This window comes from Corvus brachyrhynchos, unplaced genomic scaffold (assembly GCF_000691975.1).
Source record: "Corvus brachyrhynchos isolate BGI_N302 unplaced genomic scaffold, ASM69197v1 scaffold28, whole genome shotgun sequence".
Taxonomy (NCBI): Eukaryota; Metazoa; Chordata; class Aves; order Passeriformes; family Corvidae; genus Corvus; species Corvus brachyrhynchos.
In genome coordinates, this window is record NW_008246058.1 from 4322231 (window position 1) to 4337722 (window position 15492).

General features: G+C 39.1%; 1 long non-coding RNA gene across 2 annotated transcripts; it reads left to right on the forward strand.

Moving 5' to 3' along the window:
* The first annotated feature begins 6 nt into the window (after positions 1-6).
* Positions 7-14521, forward strand: LOC108449601. 2 transcript variants are annotated; one of them, XR_001865830.1, is made up of 4 exons: positions 7-454; positions 6805-6951; positions 7582-7759; positions 9136-14521. It is a non-coding gene; the product is annotated as an uncharacterized LOC108449601 (long non-coding RNA). The 2 variants fall into 2 exon arrangements; XR_001865829.1 differs by having other exon boundaries at positions 7582-14521.
* The last annotated feature ends 971 nt before the right edge of the window (positions 14522-15492 follow it).

A 15492-nucleotide genomic window follows, 5' to 3' on the forward strand; every position in this document is an offset into this window, starting at 1 on the left:
TCAGCCCACCATTGTATGATCTGATGGATAAAGAGTTTACAATGAAACTTGGGATATATCTGCATCTTCCAAGTGATGTTGGATAAGTCACCTATATCCTGTGCTTCTGTCTTGTCTTTAGATTTTATTTATTTGTGTTCAGTTCTAAAAATCTGTCATCTTCCCCTTTGAGTATAGGACTATGATCATATATTTGTGGAGCACTTATCCCCACACAGTGGGGAACATGAAGCCCAGGAGCTCATCATTATAACAAAATGAACTTGTGGCTCAGTTGTTGTTGCTGTTTTTCAGGAACCTCTTCAACGTATTCAGATAATAAGTTGCATGACTGACAAACTGTGCAAGTTTCTCACTTTCTCCAGCCTTCTTTCATGAAGGGCTCTGCAGCCATTCAGGACACGACATAACAGAATATCTGGTGCATGGTGTTCTCTCACTGCCACGTGAAGAGGTAAAACCTGGGACTTATGGCCGTATGATAGATAAAAAGTGATGAGGGAAGAGTATCTAAAGAAGGCTGTCCAGTGCATTCATAGATGTTAAACACTTCCACTTTTCCAGATCAGTAGGATTTTCCTTACTTGTTTTCTCCTTGAATAACAGCCCTCAGTTCTGGTCAGCCAATGGGTTTTGTCACTCTTCTTCATTACAATGGATTGTCCACTCATTTCCAAGAGTCAGGTGAGTGCAGAATTTATGTAACGTAATATGAGTATAAATATTTTAAAATAAAAATACAGATAAGTAACAGCAACATAATGAAAAAGATTTTAAAAAATGTTGCAAAAATCAGTTACATTTGGCCCATCATGTTAAGTGGGTATCAACTGATGTTGTTAGTTCAATTTTCCAGTAAGGAATACAGTCATGGGAAAAGGCAGGCTTTGGTCTTTCCTACTGAACAGTCCTACTGAACTACTCCTCTTCATGTTCAACTACTAAGAAACTGTTCATTTCTTTTATTTTTGTGCCTGGAAATAGCAATACAGCTTGATGGGCAGAAAGGTTTTATGCATTTTTTTTCTGCATCTATCTTCATGACAATAAATCTGCTAAAGTAATTGGAATGAAACACAAGACATAATATACCAGCAGGGACTGTTGAAATCTCTGCCTTCGATCTTCTTCTTAGGGTTAAAGAATTAACATAAACAAGCTATAACCAATATCAGTGCCAAATATAATAACAGACCCAACCACTTTGAATATTCTCCTAAACAAAGAAACCCTCATTATCCAAAGTGTACACATCCAGCAAGATTAATTCACTCATCACTGTTATCCTCAGAGGTAGATTTAATCTATTTATAGGTTTCTTTAAAAAAAAAAAATCAAGAGAGAAAAGATTTTCCCAGTGAAGCATATCAATGAACTTAGTTTTCCTGCAATGGAACACCCTTTCTCTGAAGACTGCTAGGCTGGTTTACAATGGTCATTGAGAGACAGAGATGGATATGTAGTCAAATGTTATGATTTTATCAGCTTGTTTTTAATTTTGTGCATGAAATCTGGTGAGGGAAGCTACTCTTTTTTAGCAACACCCTTGTAAGTACCTAGCAATCTACATTAAAACAGAATAGGGGTATATGTTTACTGGTGTTTCCCCCGTTCTGCCTGTTTTCAGAATTGTTGATATCCTCATATTCCTCTGAGAAAAAGAAAGCAAGAATCTGTCTGGTTGAAATACTATAAAGTACACTTTACACACAATTACCTCCTATTGTTGGATAAAACATCAGCTCAGTCTTTTCCCAATACTCAGAAAGCATCATTTGTACTCAGAACATCTTTTGGCACAATCAGTCTTACTAACCTGTCCTCTTATGCATCAGGCCAGATGTTGGCTGTCAAAGTAATTATCAGCTGATTACAGATATTCTTGAAAGATTTTGACTGACACATTTATCACAGATATTTTTGAAAGACTTTGACCGACACATTTATCTCCCTGTCAGTTGGTGAGTTCATCTCAAAAACCAGTGAAGAAGCAGGTCCTGATTCAACAACTGGTGAACGTAATATAACTTTAATTAAGCATTTAGGATCCACAGCAGGTTTTTTTAACTTCTGTGCATTTTCATTTTAGGCTCTGTAGTCCTCCAGGGCACTAAGCATCTCTGTGCATCACAAGTTGAAAAGCTGTTTAAATCTCAGTAACACCCTCAGTGTCTGAATAGAAACTGGTAAAGATGCTCCTCTCCCTGAACATACTGGTATTCTGCTTGGGAAGATATAGGTTCAAATATGGCTGCTGACTTGCAGTGAGGGTTGATCCCATATCCCATATCCCATATCACATATTCCGCTATTTTTCATGGCTGAAAAACTTTTTAAAGAAATAATCAGGTGCATGGGAGACAATGTCTGCTTGGGTTCCCCAGACCTTTCACTAGACAAGGATAGTCAATCTTTCTGTGGTTCAGGATGTCTCAGGATTTGCTCAGTTTCATTTTTTTTGGAAGACTGATGAATAATGTATGCTGTTGAATTCTTTTCCCCAAAGAACTAAAAATATTTAATAGAGAATTCAACATATACCTACTTGTACAACCTGGAAATGTGTAAAGGATTTGGCAGAGAATAAGAACAGAAAGTTAATTTTTTTTCGTATAAGTTTCAGCATGTATTCCTAGTAATAATAGACTAAAACTGTAGGATGAAATCCAGCAAATAGCAAGTATGTTGGGTTTCAAAACATGACATTATATCTGAAATATCACACAGTGGCTACCTGTTTGCTACGCTTACGCAATATTGCAAAATGAAAGGGCGAGTGCTCACATGACAGTATATGATACACTGTCTTCTTCGATAGCAGATTTTCCTACTAACCCCTCAGGAATCTGCATGATTTGTTACTGTAAGGCATTTTTTCCAGTTGCAAATGCTGCTTCTTGGTAGCATATTACTAAATCAAATGTGAAAAGGACTCATTCCTCCCATTCCTCCGTGGTCACACAGCGTTCCTGGCAGGGGAAGTACTCACGCTCACATGAGCGAGGGTGTTCTAATGTGGGTGTGAACTGCGTCGAGGAAGCAGGGAATTGAAGGCAGGATCCACCCAGCAGTACATCCAGTTACAAACATGGAATTTCCACCTCAGTTCCCAGTAAACTCCTTCTAGGTTTTTTTGTAGGAAACAAATTTGGAAAACGGAGACCTGAACAACTAGTGCTTCACCCATCCCTGGAACAGAAATAATAACAGAAATTAAAGTATATTTAATAAGAGATGCTTGCAGTAGATGTCATTTGAAGCATGATTCAAATATGAATTTAAAGTAACTTTGCACTAAATATTATATAAAATTAATGACTGCCTAAAAATGAAACCTGTTTTATTATGCAATTACTTTCCAAGGGAAGCAAAGAAAGTGTTTGGGGCTTTCACCAATGAGCTAGTGGAAGCATCATGAAACATTGCAAGTACCAATCCTGTGTAACAGAGATACAGATACACTTTACATTTTTCATTTTAAAAGTCTGTGCTTAAAGTTCACAATAGCTGTTCGTAAAAAAACCTTTGACCCAAAGTGAGGAGGGAGCAGCTGCCCTCTGCCTCGGAGTTAGACACCGTAGGTGAAATGAGGTTCTTGATCTCTCAGAGTAGGATGTTTCAAATGAAGGGCTCTCATTTTTCAGTGCAGTGCCTTTATTTCACTGACTATAATTAACATTAGGAGGCAATTCCCCTCCTACTTCAGACAGGACATGTGCAGCCAAGAATATCAAGTTTATGTCCATGAAGAAGAGAAGTAAGAGTATATCCAGGACACTGCTAAAGTGAGGATGTGAGTAGAAGAGAGGTTTAGGATCCTGCTGTGGTTTACATTTTTTATTTGGTGATTTCTTTCACTCTTTCTGAAGGTATCTAGGTGAAAAAGGTGACATGAAGTAGCACATAGTGTGACTGGGGGGAAACTGATGGTGTGATTAAGGGTAGGACAAGACTTAGCAGTATTGCCTGCTGTTGACTATCCAGGTCCTTCCAAGTTGTTTAACATTTCTTCTTTTCCCCAGTTATACCGCTTGTTTTCAGTCTTGGGACACCGTGTCTGCCTGCAAGGAAATATTGTTTATCCTCATGTACCTTGTAGTACAATTTATTGTTCTATATTGCCAGCTAAGAGCACAAGCTGGAGTAACCTAAATTTTCAGTAGGAACCCCAAAACCTGAACTTGCTACATTTCACTGTAAAATAGAGCACAACATCAGGACTATGGAACTCCTGTGTGGCTCCCTTCTTTGTTTGTTTTCCTTTCCTTGTGGTCCCTCATTTTGATGAGTTTGTGTTTAGCTGCTTCTCACTATTTGCAGTACAACATAAGGGACTGTGGCATGTTTGGCCCAGATTCAGAAAATGAAACTGAGCTCTTCATTAGCCAAAAGCCAGCAGTTCCTCCATATTCTTTATCTGCATAGTCTAACACTTGAACACCTCTATTTTATGGCTCTAGCCATTACCTGCTTAGCATCCACAAATTGTCATACCCCAACTGTTCTGCCTTTAATACTTCTTCAGTTCTCATTTCTCATTATCTTTGGAAACATGTATTGTTCTCCATAGTAGTGTCTGTGAAGAAAAAGCAGATAATTAAATATACATATGGAAGAAGCATTACATGAAAGTATTGGGTTACATTTAATCTCTTGGAGACTAAAAGGCTAACAAAAATTAGTAAACAGCAACAATTGACATACAGAAAACAAGGGAGAAAAAGTGTTGTCTAACTCAAACTCACCAGTATTGGTCAGCTACCTAAAAATTACAGCAGATTTTTCTTTATTTATCCTCAGTCCATGTGGAATGCATACAAGACAGAGAGGTCCCATGGACAAATGACATTTAGACAATAAAAATACCTTTGCAGTCAATTAATTGCAGACATTATCACGTTCAACGAGGAAGTCAAGGCCTACAGTTGTCATTATACCTTTTATGTTCCTTGAACTTGCTTCCGTGCCAGTGAGTTCATTTCTAGCTTGTATGGCCCCACACAGCAACTCCCTGCTATCCTGGCACAGTCTCATACAAGAGCATTCACCTCTAGTTCTTCAGATGTGGTTCAGCAAAGAGTGGGAAGCACTGCAGAGAATTTCTACCATGATATCCCCTTGTCTTCATCCTAACAGATGTTCACTGTAATAAAATCTTGTAACTCTAATGCCTCTGAGTTGTCTTCCAAGGCCAGAATGGTCTTGGCGTGACTCAGAGCTATATAGGGGTAAGCTAATGGAATAGACCAGTCTGTTTCAGTTGGAAGGAACCTACAGCTATCATGTAGTCCAACTGCTTGAACAATTCATGGCAGACCATGTTAAAGCACTTTAGTAAGTGCATTGTCCAAATGTCTCTTAAACAGGCTTGGGGCACCAACTGCCTCTCTAGGAAGCCGGTTCCAATATTTGACCACCCTCCTGGTAAATAAATGCTTCCCAGTATCCAGTCTGAGCCTCCTCAGGTGCATTTTTGAATCATGTCCATGCTTCTTATCAGCGGATACAGGGAGAAGGGCTCAGCACCTTCCTCTCTGCTTCCCCTCCACCTGTAGAGTGCAATGAGGATCAGACAAATGCAATTGACTCCTTTTCAGTGACAATAATAATAGAAAAGGATAAGGTACTAGGCTGTACACATAGTTAAACACAGGACTGCCATCATATTTTGGCATCCTGATGTTTCTTTACTTCTTATGCACTCTTTTGCACAGAAAATACAGACCGCAAGTTGGCCATGGACCTTTTCAGAGCTATGCAAGCCGATTTTCCTGTGCTAGCTGTTTCATTTTAGAGTGACTCGTCTCCATTTGCTTTCTGTTTAGCAATCACATCATCGTTTGTATCTATGCATCTTCCATGTACATATCACCCAAGTTCAGCCCTCAGCCCTCCCCAGAAAAGCATTTCCTCAGACATTTGTTCTGCAACAGAAATGTATGTCCCGTACATGTTACAAGTCAGTGGTTAGAGGGGCTCTGTTGTGCATGGGATGTATTGGGAAAAACCATGTAACAGAGAACCAAACTCTTAAACCCAGGCAATAAAGGATGTTACAGTGAACATCCTCTGGCTTAGCCTTGCACTAGTATAGCATAGGCACATTCTTGGTTTTTATTAGAATCTTCTGTTCACTTCAGATGAGGACATTTGGTTGGCTTGAGGGCTAGCTGGAGGGAGATGATGAGAGGAAGTGGGTATAGTTGCAACATAATGTTTAAATATGGTAAACTGAGCTTATTTCACCCCAAGTCTTAAAGGAATACAGACGTGCGTTTCATGCATTTGGCAGAATTGTTTCACAGAAATAATACTCTAAAATTCACTCTGTAGATACTCTGGGTAACTTACAGTGCCTGAATCCAGCTAAGTGAACAAAGAATTATTGTTTAGTTGAATGACAATGAAACCCATACTTCAAGGTAAATGATTCAACATGATCCACCAAAGGCTGATATTTGCTAGAAAACAACTGCCAGGATTAATCCATAGACCAAAGGATAATATAATGCAGGCAAGCTTTGCTATACATCACTGGAAGGGCATTGGAATATTCTATATTTCATCACTTTAAGTGGTTCCTTCATGAAGCAATTCTTGCGAAGCAAAGCCAAAAACCTGGAACATAAGGGCTAAACAGAAGGCATTAAGTACATATTGTCCTTATAGCCACTGAATTTTGCTCACAAATTAGAATTGCCTTAAAAAGTGAAATTCCTTATTTTTTGGCATGTTCTAATGTTCTTTGAAGAAAGTTTTTCTTTGGCTCACTGCTTTTTCTGTTACATATCCTTATTTCATCAGTTATATGCACTGAATGTGATTCCAGTCTTTTTCTCCCATGTTTGTTGGACCACTGAACCACGGTAAATGAAGGCACATGGCCAACCATATGGTAACAATATCATCAGTGCTGCAGCAGAGGAAGATCAAGAGTCGCATATACATAAGGTAATATGGAATATATTTATACAGTTTTGAAGAATATCGCTAGTCTGTTTTCTTCAGTAGTATTTATGTTCGTTGGAGTGACAGAATGAGGTCAAATCCAAGACGCACTACAATGAAAGTACCAGTCAAAAAGAACTTGTCCCTTTCATCTGTTCTAAATTTTGATCTTCCATATAACTTTGTGGAAATTATAATAAATCAAGCACTATTGGTATTTGCCTGGAAAATATGCAATTTTCTTTTCAGATAATTGCAATAATTAAAAAAATTATATAACAGAATGACTTGCATTTCAAACTGTAGAGCTAAAATTTATGTCCTGTACCCCTTCCCATTATTTTCAGAATGCCCCATTTCTTGGATCCATTTCTTTTGTCAACTGGGATAACTGAAGTGCCCAGAAAAGTGGTATGCAAACATCTAAACCTAATTAAAATTATTAATTAAAATTTTCAGCTAAACTGTAAAATGGTATGAAAAATCATTCATAAATATCTTCCCGTCATTTAAACAAATCTAATCTTAGTCAATCACCAGCAGCAGCTCTGAAAGCTGCTCAGTTATGCTTAACCATCAGTCTCAGTTTAGTTTTTGATCTGCCTAACCTGAAATTGGTTTATTGCTTTTCAGCCATGTTAACAGGTGAACAGGAAAGATGACCAAAAGGAATAAATGGAATTTATCCTACCAGAACTGGGTAGGATTGCAGCACTTTGAAACACCTTTTTTGATGAAGTGGAAGCACTGGAGCTTTCATGAGAAATGGGAGAGCATTGTTTGAAACTGTACTAACTTCAGTAAAGAAGGAGTAGGTCAATTCCTTTTAAATATTTGCCGAGTCTGTTTTAGATAGATACTAAACTAAGATATAGGCTGAGTGTTCAAACTCAAGTAAACAAAGAGACTCATACATTTACATTCACAAACTGAGACTTCTATTCAAATAACAGACAGTATTTTTCACTTTCCCATGCCATTATAACTGTCATTTACAACTTCATTATGTACAAATCTGTTCATCAGAATATATTTTAATGGCAATGATGTCTCAGACTACCTGATAATATGTGGGTGCATATTCATAAAGGTTGGTATCTTATGTTAAATTAGGAGAATTTACCTTTTCCAGAAATTTTATTTTTTTGTCCTGGAATTCTTGAGAGATTTATATGAAAAGAGTCTTTTGAAATTGGATTACAATGAAGTCTTAGTTTAAATGAAGATCTATAAATATTCTGTGGTGTTCTTAAAGGCCATATTCAGGCTGCACAGTTCTGTGTTACCTGAGCTATTACCAAATACAGAGCTGGATAGCAGAGTCACATGAAGCTACTGGGCAAAAAGTTCCCGGAGTCTGGGTTAGTTTCTTTAGAGCTTCAGGTCACTCCACAGGGTGATCTAGCATGCTATTTGCTTTAAATATTTCCTTGTGTGGAATATCCTCCTCTCTTTGTTGGTGAGAAATTTTATGTCATATCAAGATTTGCAGACTCATGTATACTCAGACTTCTTGAGATTGAATGATATCTCTTTTCTGACTGTTTTTTTAAATCCAGGCAAAATTTCCACCATACTGTGTTCCCAGTAGAGCTCAATGAAACTATCATAGCAAAAATAAAAGTCTATAGGAATGACTTTTGGCTAGTTTAGGGTAATCCATTTAATTCCATGCTCATCCACATAAAGTACCATAGTTTCACCAAAATGTTGTCACAGAATTTTAGACAGCAAATAAATATCAGATACATTCTTATGATTGAAAAAAGATTTGATGCAAGTTTAAAATTGTACTGGATATACATGTATGAGTCTCAAATACAAACTTCCACTCAGTCTGCACCTGTTTCTGTGGGTAAAGCACTGGTACTAAACCCCTATTTCTATGTGATTTGAAAGAAATAGGAAATTTTTCTGGAGCAACTCTGATTTAAGAAATTAGTTTTCAGTTTATAGGATGGGGATGCAATCAGCTGCAATTTAATGTGCTAATTTGGCAAGGCAGCCAAGCCACCGTAACTGGCTGCACATGTGTTCTTAGCTCACCTAGACATAAGCTAAAATGTGCTGGTTTAAGCTAACACATTTATTTTGTTGTTAGGACAGGTGGGTAGACATATGGGGCAGCTGAAGAATGTTACTTGTTAAATTAATGTCAGTTTTAATAGTTCCAATGTTATGTGTTAGCTTCAAGAAGAGATTTGATACCAAGGTTGAAGAGAGATGTTGTCTTTGAACCTGACACTGAGGCATAAAAGTTATACTACACATGAAGGTAAGAAGGCTTCCTAGATATGAGAGGGACTGAGAAATGAAAAAGAAAAGCAGCAGAGAAAGATTAATATAACAGGCAGGGAAGTTATGATCTTCCTCTCCAAATATATTTTGCTCCCTTATCAGAAATGGCCAATAAGTAGATCTTTCCTTTTTTACCCTCCCAAATTAAGAGCATGTTTCATGCAGCTTTTTTTTCTTTTGCTTCCACAGTGAATCTTGATAGTTTGAAAAGAATTTCATTCATAGAGCTTTTTGCTTCCCCAGATGACCCTGGGTTTATGTGAAAATGTCACTGATGGAGCTTCTCAGGAATATACCTTCTGAATTCAGCCCCATATATATATTGTTTCAAGGAAAATTGATGTAGCAGCCTGTTGTAACAGATTGGTTCATGAAACACAATGAAACCACATTTTTCAAAAGTTTCTGTGGTAAGCCTACTGTGTCATGTGCTGTATACAGTATGAGCCATCTCTCAACTTCACTGAGACAAAGACACGGTATCCCACACCAGAGTGGACAGTGCAACCTCTTTCTGGGCTGGTTTCAACAGGCTGAAGCTCAAGTTACTTCTCTGTTCTGAAAAAAGAGTATATTGAAGTTTTAACCTCATGGTCTGCAGTCACCAGACCCCGTGCCAGTGTCAAACACTGCGCAGATAGACAGCAACACGTGTGGGCTTCCACTGCTGTGACCTCCTGTAAAGTGTGAAGTACACTCTGAAGTTTTCAACCTCCTAAAGAGCTCATCTGCTATTTAGAATAAAAAATATTCCTTGTTTGACTTCTCTCCTGCCACATGAGGGGCTAGGTGATTTTCAGGGACAGCAGCAGCAATAAATACATGGGATTTTCCTGGTCTGTGCAGGTGTGAGGCACCTTCGCTTTATAGCAGCAGTTGGCAATTACCAGGAAAAGAGGGCACTTGAGCAGCAGCTGCTTTCCCCTTTCCCATTCCCAGAAAGTGCTGCAAACAGATGAGAGTGGAGTACCCCTCTTCAGCCCCAAAAGTTGTGTCATTCCTCAATTATCCAAAATCCACGTCTGATAACTACACTGTGCACGGCATAGCTCAGTGTCGAGCTGCATGGGTTGGTGAAGGAAGAAGGAAGACTGCAATTCAGACTCCCTCTTGAACAGGCCATTCTGTCTTTCCAAGCTGGAATGGTTTCAGGATGAGGTTTGCAAACTCTGGAAACTCCTCAGTTTCAGGAGGATCCTGTCAACTCTTATTAGAAAGTAACAGTCAACTTTTGAAATTACTTCTATTTGTTTAAACAGTCTCTAGTTTGCTGAAACTGGTGAGGTAAATCCTTGTCCTTCTGGGGAGAAAAAAGCACAAATCCAGTGCTTTATTTATTTTCAAAGTGTTTTGTAGATACTAAAGCACCTTCAAAACCTGCTTTTAGAGAGTAGGTAAGTGATGCTACTTTCACAAATGTAGGGGAAAAACAGAGGCTGAGCAGTATATCCTTGGAATGTGCTATTCAAGAGCTAAAGGAAATTCATGAGTCTCCAGCCCTAGCCATAAGTAATATGAACAAACTGCTGTCAACTCACTAATGTGTGAAATATAGTAGGCTAAATTTTATGCGTTTGGGTTGACTGATTTAAAAGCAGTAGTTGGGAGAACAGTTTAATATTAGCTCTACTGTATAGGATTTAATTTGTATTCTGCAGGCTACCCTAGGTAGTCATTGGCTAAAGTACATAACTATGAAATGAACCTTTTACACACTAAATTCTTGTCATGCTGGCTCATGTAGGAGTCATCGTTTGCTGCTGTCACAAAAAAACTGGGCGTAAGAAAGTGATGGATCAAGGAGGGGATTTTCCCTTCCCTCCCTAGAAGGCTGCTCTGGATTCTGTGGGAGCCTTCCTCTCTGCTTACAGATCATAGCCACTCAGTGCTGCCAGGAAACCACAGAAAGGCAGCAGAGTCATGCAAAATTTTTTAATGCAATCATAGTGTCTATCCTTTAATGACCCAGTGAAGTAGAAATCGTTCCAAACCACCGGAACTGCTTTTGTATTGCACATCGGGAGGCTCCCAGCTTCTGATCCTCAGTGAATCCCCACATAACTGTAAGAGATAATCCTACGTACGTGGCACAGACTTCTCATAATTGTCCTATGCAGATAAGTTCTTGGAGATAATGTTCTTTTTCTTGTCTCTTGCACTTCCCCCCCCTAATTTAAACTGAAAAAGAGGCCAGAAATCAAGCTTTCTTCCCTCTGTTTTAAAAAATATTTTTCCTTTATTTCATGTTTTTTCAAAGAATTTCAAATATCTCTTCCTAGAAAATAACTTGGCATCACCTTGTGTAAAATAAGTTCCCCTATAGCTATATTGCATGATAAAGGAAAATTAATATGGTAAATCCTGCTTTGACAAGTACAGGAACTGTAACAGTAAAGTCACTTCCAAAGTGCTACACAGAAAGAAGTTGATCATATGGGCAGAGTTGCAAAACCCTTAATAATTTTCAGAAGACTGGAACGTCAAGCTCTTTATGCACATTATCTGTTGTGCATCATGGAAAATGTCAGTAAATGAAATATCTACAGCTGATGGAAATATAGCCTTGGAATTTGTGTCTTCCTGCTCAGCCAGGCAGTTTGCTGATAAAGGTGATGTGCTGTCATGCATCATGGTCCTTGGTAAATTTGTGCCCTGATTGCCTGGCTCACACTATTTTCTCTCCTAGCCCGGGAAGGGGTGAGTGTTGATTGGATACCTCCCACCACCACAGGACAGCAGAGCTTCCCATCCCACATTTTGTACAGGAACTACAGGAGTGAGGAATCAGCTTCAGGAATTGCAGTGACATGGTCACTATTGGTTTTGTGTTTAGTCTTGCATTACATTGCAGCACAAAGTACTGGACTTCAGATATCAAAAACTGCCTTGACTCATGTTTCACACTGGCTGCAGGCAACACAGTGATGCATCTCACTTTCTACCTGACCTATGGATGTGAAAGTTACATGAAGACTGACTCAGTCAAGAAAGCATGTGTGGAATCTACAGCCCCCCCATGGGCTCAAAAATACATTCAAGCCACCGGTGAGGGATATCTTTAGAGGAAGGAGGGTAGAGATGGCTTTTGGCACAAACTCAAAACCTATAATTTCAGCTAACATTTGGCTTACTGGATTTCATTGTATGGCTATATTAAGCTTCTCTTTAATGCTTTTTAACTTCTTATTTGTAACTTTCAGGGCCTTTCATGGAAGATCATGTGTTCCTCACCTTTTGCAGCAGTATCATTTGGGGGTTGTACCAAGGCCAGGAAAGCCTGGTTTCCAGCCAAGTCAACTTCTTGAGGCCTGAACAAAAGTCTGTTTTAATAAAATGACATAAATCATGTCAGTCATTCTCTTGCCTGCTTCGGGATTAATTTTCTTGCACTTATGAAATGCGCTTATGCAGCTTCCATCAGTCTTGGTTGCTCCTTGTAGCAGAGAGGTTTGGCTGGTGGGTTGCCTGCTGCCCTCAGTGCAGTCTCTATGCTGTTGGCTATTTCAGTCTCAATTTCCCATTTGGTGGCAGATCAAATAGTCTCCATGAAAGGCAGAAGGAATGACAGAGACTTGCTTTCTTCAAGTAGAAAACAATGTCCCATATGTGACCTCAGCAAAACCACTCCATGTGGCACTTTACTAGTTATGCCTTAAAGAACTGGATTGTGTCCAGGCCCTGGTGTGGTGCTAATTACCACAGCTTTTGGCTAAGAATGAACTATAAATCTTTAAACACCAACAAGTCTGATTAGGTTTGATTTTCTTTGGCACTGTTGTGGTACCTCCAAACAGAAAAATGTTTTTGCAGAACAGATTCAGTATATGTGATATTTCCTTGCATGCAACACTTATCACACTCAGGTTTATTGATGCAGGAAGTTAGTTTCCCAGTCCTATTCTTTAAAAAATTGAGGTAAGGCCAGATCTTCAAGTGATAGATATCAGCATAACACTGTTGTCCTCAGTCCTGTTTTCAGTAGTTCAGGATATAGGTCCTGGATTTCAATCCTGTAGTCTAGTGGTAGAAAGGGTCTATCAGGTCATGTTGTCTATGTCCTTATCTGTGAAAAATTGTTCCCTTGTGTACAGAAATAGGAAGCAGCCCAACAATGTTTTTAAACATTTCATTTCCACAAATAGTGTCTTTAACACTTTCCCTTGGGAGTCTGCTCCATTCAGATGGATATTTTCCTGGCCCTAAGCTCTACAGTTTTCATTTCATATTCAGATCCACAATTTCTGTACCCAGGTAATAATTTTACCTTTGAAAATTTGCATTCTTCAAATATCTGTGGACCATTGTCATGCTCCAGCTTTTTGATTTTGGACAACCTGAAAACACTTAACTCTTAGCTGTTAAAGAAAATAATTCGCTTTAAAATTGTAATTGTTCTTAAATATCTTTTTCTAAACTGCCTTCTGTTTGTAAGGAATCACCTGCTGTCCAGCAATGAATGCAACATCCAGGTACAGATCACCAGGATCGACCAGAGATAGACTTTGTCTGGGGTGAGGGGGAGAGGTGATGCAGCCTCCACGTACATGGAGATGCTTAACTGAGCAGTGGGGTGCTGAGTAAGTTTTGACATGGTAGCACTCAGTGGTCCTGTTTGCCTTCCAGAACAGAGCAGGGGAAGCATATTTCAGCTCTTAAAGTATTCAGTTTAAAGTAAACCCCTAAATCCTACTCAAGATTGCAGCCCTGCAGAGGTCAATTGAAATTATCTTGCCTGGGGAAGTGACCAGGGCATTATTCTGTATCTGGGACTTTCAGTAATTTCTAAGTGTTTTCCAGTGAAGATGATTACTCAAGTGTAGTGAAAGTATGGCAGCAACAAACAAGTTTATACCAATAGTTACATTTCACAGACTTGACAGTATTAGTCTAGGGTCTCTCAGACACACCAGGAATACAAGCAGAAAACCAATGTGGTCTATAATATTGTGCTGCTTTCTCTTAGAGTGATATTTGGAGCTGTTTCCTTTGGGACATACCACAAAAAGCAATGTACCTGCCATGCAGATTGATGGAAACTGCACACACTCTTTGACCATGCATCTGAGAGTGGGAAGCACCTTCAGAAGAACATGCAAGGTAGTAGGGAACACTTGCAACAAAAAATACTGGTTAATATCCTTTAAACTGCATAGCATGAAGAGAAATGGCTGCAGAACTGGGTGAAGCTTTAAATTACCTTGCTCAGAAAGCTCTGAGTTACCTTCCTGTTGGAGGTGAGTAACCTTGTGATGCCACAGCATTACCAGTGTCAAAACTCACTAGTCCCTTTTGACATACACGATTTTGTTCTTAAAAATATTCAATGCATTGTTTGCCCAGGTCCAAGAATTTGAACTGCACAGGAGTGTCTCCATTTGGCTTTGTATGCTGCTGTGAGGAACAACCACCAACTCCAAAATAAAGCCTCTTTTTCTCTTCCTTTGCTTATGCTCTTTGCTCGTTTCTACAAACACTGTCTGCTGGACAGAGTCCTTCCTCAACTCAGCTGTAAAATTTACTCTTCTCTTTCCAATGGCACGCATAAAAAATCACAAGTCTGAAGAAAATCAAGATAGTACAACAGAGTAGTTTCACACTTCCCAGGTGGTAGCTAGAGTTCTGAACACAAAAGGCCAATGGGTTTTCATGTACATTTTTAAATAGGTGCTGAGACTCTCTAAAACCCAGAAGGAGGAAAGACTGTCAGAAAGAATGGAAATGTCACAGGGTTCCTCTTGCAATGCTACATGCGACAACTTACGACTGACAGAGTTTGTGGCTACCCAGTTCATGAAGAGAGTTGGTTGATGAAAAGGAGGTCTAAAGATGTTTGCCCCAAAGCAAGTAACCTAAGCTTCACATTAGGAATCAGCACAAGAGAGGACAGGATTTAAATCTTTCTTTCATGAGCCGAAGGGAGAAATGCCTCCCTCTCTAGCCATTAGATATTTCTTTCCTAGAAATACCTTTTCTTTCAAGACTAGAAGAGAATTTTGCCCTTTCTTTTAAGGAAAGAAGGGCTATTGTTGTATTCCTTCCACATTGATGCAACCAAATAGATCAGGTACATATTTATTACCCAACGTTTTGCTATTTGATACTATTTGAATATGTCTGCTGTGAGTACATAGCTACAGAAAGTGCAATAGCTGAAGAATTTCTGTGAGGCAGGGTTAGCCACCAGCATCTCCACAAGAGGGTAAGGAATGCCCTCATGTCCCTTGCAGGTCTGCCTCACACAGTGAG